The 4,032-nt window shown below is 40.9% G+C and overlaps 1 pseudogene; it reads left to right on the forward strand.

Annotated features, from left to right (window-relative positions):
- The first annotated feature begins 986 nt into the window (after positions 1-986).
- LOC116273596 lies at positions 987-1,797 on the forward strand (annotated as a pseudogene).
- Positions 1,798-4,032: the final 2,235 nt, after the last annotated feature.

A 4,032-nucleotide genomic window follows, 5' to 3' on the forward strand; every position in this document is an offset into this window, starting at 1 on the left:
TTACACATTTAACCTCAAGAAGCCTTTCCCTAAGACTGTTTTTGTGGAATTTGCAAAGTGATATTTGGAAGTCCATGGAGGGCTATGGTGAAAAAGGAAATATCCTCAGATGAAACGTGGAAAGAAGGTTTCTGAGAAACTGCTTAGTGTTCTGTTAATTCATCTCACAGAGTTACAGCTTTCCTCCCAAGAAGCCTTTCGCTAAGACTGTTCTTGTAGAATTTGCAAAGTTATATTTGGAAGCCCATAGAGGCTTATGGTGAAAATGAAAATATCTTAGATTAAAACTCTAAAGAAGATTTCTGAGACACTCCTTTCTGATGTGTGACTTCCACTCACTGAGTTACAGCTGTATTTCTTGGGGCTGTTTGCTAGCCTTATTTCTGTGGAATCTGAGAACTGATATTACGGATCCCTTTGAAGACTTAAAGGCCAAAGCAAATATCCTCCGATCAAAATGAGAAAGAAGCTTTCTGAGAAACTTCTTTGGAATCTGTGAATTCATCTTACAGAGTTACAGCCTTCCCCTCAAGAAGCCTTTTGCTAAGACTGTTCTTGTTGAATTTGGGAATTTATATTTGGACGTCCATGGGGGGCTGTGGTGAAAAAGGAAATATCCTCAGATGAAAACTGAAAAGAAGTTTTCTGAGACACTGCTTAGTGTTCTGTTAATTCATCACACAGAGTTTCAGATTTCCCCTCAAGAAGCCGTTCGCTAAGCCTGTTCTTGTGGAATTTGCAAAGTGATATTTGGAAGCCCGTAGAGGGCTATGGTGAAAAAGAAAATATCAACAGAGAAAAACTGGAAAGAAGCTTTCTGAGAAACTGCGTTGTGATGTGTGACTTCCACTCACAGGCTTACAGTTGTATTTCGTGAATCTGTTTGCTAACCTTATTTCTGTGGAATCTGAGAACGGATATTTCGGATGCCTTTGAAGACTATAGGGCCAAAGGACATATCCTCCCATAACAAAGAGAAAGAAGCTTTCTGAGAAACTCCTCTGTGTTCTGTGAAGTCATCTCACAGAGTTACAGCTTTCCCCTCAAGAAGCCTTTCGCTGAGTCTGTTCTTCTGGAATTTTCAAAGTGATATTTGGAAGCCCATGGAGGGCTATGGGGAAAAAGAAAATATCCTCAGATGAAAACTGGAAAGAAGCTTTCTGAGAAACTGCTTAGTGTTGTGTAAATTCATCTCACAGAGTTACAGCTTTCCCCTCAAGAAGCTGTTCGCTAAGCCTGTTCTTGTGGAATTTGCAAAGTTATATTTGGAAGCCCTTAGAGGGCTATGGTGGGAAAGAAAATATCCTCAGAGAAAAATTGTAAAGAAGCTTTCTGAAAAACTATTTTGTGATGTGTGAATTCATCTCACAGACTTACAGCTTACCCTGCAAGAAGCTTTGCCATAAGACTATTCTTGTGGAACCTGCAAAGTGATATTTGGAAGCCCATGGAGGGCTATGGTGAAAAGGGAAATATCCTCAGATAAAAACTGGAAAGAAGCATTCTGAGAAACTTCTCTGTGTTCTGTTAATTCATCTCACAGAGTTACAGCTTTCCCCTCCAGAAGCCGTTCGCTAAAACATTTCTTGTGGAATTTGCAAGGGTATACTTGGAAGCCCATAGAGGCCAATGGTGAAAAAGAAAATATCCTCAGATGAAAACAGGAAAGTAGCTTTCTGGAAAATGCTTTGTGATGTGTGACTTGCACTCACTTCGTTACAGTGGTATTTGTGGCGCTCTTTGATCGCCTTATTTCTGTAGAATCTGAGAAGTGATATTTCGGATCCCTTTGAAGACTGTAGGGCCAAAGGAAATATCCTCCGATCAAAATGAGAAAGAAGGTTTCTGAGAAACTTCTTTGTGGTCTGTGAATTCATCCCACAGAGTTACAGCTTTCCACTCAAGAAGCCTTTCGCTAAGACTGTTTTTGTGTAATTTCCAAAGTGATATTTGGAAGCCCATGGAGGGCTATGGTGAAAAGAGAAATCTTCAGAAAAAAACTAGACAGAAGCTTTCTGAGAAACTGCTCTGTGTTCTGTGAATTCATCTCACAGAATTACAGCTTTCCCCTCCAGAAGCCGTTCCCTACATCTGTTCTTGTGGAATTTGCAAACGGATATTTGAAGCCCATAGAGGACTATGGTAAAAAGAAAATATCCTCAGATGAAAACTGGAAAGAAGCTTTCTGAGAAACTGCTTTGTGATGTGTGACTTCCACTCACTGAGTTACAGCTGTATTTCGTAGAGCTGTTTGCTAGCCTTATTTTTGTGTAATCTGAGAACTGATATTTCGGATCCCTTTTAAGACTATAGGGCCAAAGCAAATATCCTTTGATGAAAATGAGAAAAAAGCCTTTTTGAAACTTCTTTGTGGTCTGTGAATTCATTTCACAGAGTTACAGCTTTCCTCTCCAGAAACCGTTCGGTAAGACTGTTCTTGTGGAATTTGCAAAGGGATATTTTTTTTTTTTTTTTTTTTTTTTGAGACGGAGTCTCGCTCTGTCGCCCAGGCTGGAGTGCAGTGGCCGGATCTCAGCTCACTGCAAGCTCCGCCTCCCGGGTTTACGCCATTCTCCTGCCTCAGCCTCCCGAGTAGCCGGAACTACAGGCGCCCGCCACCGCGCCCGGCTAGTTTTTTGTATTTTTTAGTGGAGACGGGGTTTCACCATGTTAGCCAGGATGGTCTCGATCTCCTGACCTCGTGATCCGCCCGTCTCGGGCTCCCAAAGTGCAGGGATTACAGGCTTGAGCCACCGCGCCCGGCCGCAAAGGGATATTTTTAAGCCCCTGCTTGCCTATTGTGAAAAAGGAAATATCCTCAGATGAAAACTGGAAAGAACCTTTCAGAAAAACTGCTTTGGGATTTGTGACTTCCACTCAGTGAATTACAGATGTGTTTCATGGAGCTGTTTACTAGCCTTATTTCTGTGGAATCTAAGAAGATATTTCAGTTCCAATTGAAGACTATAAGGCCAAAGGATATATCCTCCGAACAAAATGAGAAAGAAGCTTTCTGAGAAACTTCTTTTTGATCTGTGAATTCATCTCACAAAGATACATCTTTCCCCTGAAGAAGCCTTTCGCTAAGAATCTTCTTGAGGAATTTCCAAAGTGATATTTCGAAGCCCATGGATGGTTACAGTGAAAAGAGAAATATCCTCATAAAAAATGGAAAGAAGCTTTCTGAGAAACTGCTTTGTGTTCTGTAAATTCATCTCACAGACTTACAGCTTTGTCCTCAAGAAGCCGTTCGCTAAGGCTGTTCTTGTGGAATTTGCAAAGCGATATTTGGAAGCCCTTAGAGGACTATGGTGAAAAAGAAAATATAAGGAGATGAAAACTGGAAAGAAGCTTTCTGAGAAACTGCTTTGTAATGTGTGACTTCCACTCACTGAGTTACAGCTGTATTTAGTGGAGCTGTTTGCTAGCCTTATTTCTGTGGAATCTGAAAACTGATATTTTGGATCCCTTTGAAGACTATAGGGCCAATACAAATATCCTCCGATCCATATGAGAAAGAAGCTTTCTGAGAAACCTCTTAGTGATCTGTGAATTCATCTCACAGAGTTACAGTTTTCTCCTCAAGTAGCCCTTCGCGAAGACTCTTCTTGTGTAATTTGCAAAGTGATATTTGGAAGCCCATGGAGGGCTATGCTGAAAAGGGAAATATCCTCAGAAAAAACTGGAAAGAAGCTTTCTGAGAAACTGCTGTGTGTTCTGTGAATTCATCTCACAGAGTTACAGATTTCCCCTCAAGAAGCCGTTCGCTAAGACTGCCCTTGTGGAATTTGAAAATTGATATTGGAACCCCATAGAGGCCTTTGGTGAAAAAGATAATATCCTCAGATGAAAACTGGAAAGAAGCTTTCTGAGAAACTGCTTTGTTATGTGTGAATTCCGCTAAGTGAGTTACAGTGGAATTTCGTGGCGCTGTTTGCTAGCCTTATTTCTGTGGAATGTGAGAACTGATATTTCGGATCCCTTTGAAGACTATAGGGCCAAAGGTAATAACCTCTGATCAAAATTAGAAAG

The sequence above is a fragment of the Papio anubis genome, unplaced genomic scaffold (assembly GCF_008728515.1).
Source record: "Papio anubis isolate 15944 unplaced genomic scaffold, Panubis1.0 scaffold93, whole genome shotgun sequence".
NCBI lineage: Eukaryota > Metazoa > Chordata > Mammalia > Primates > Cercopithecidae > Papio > Papio anubis.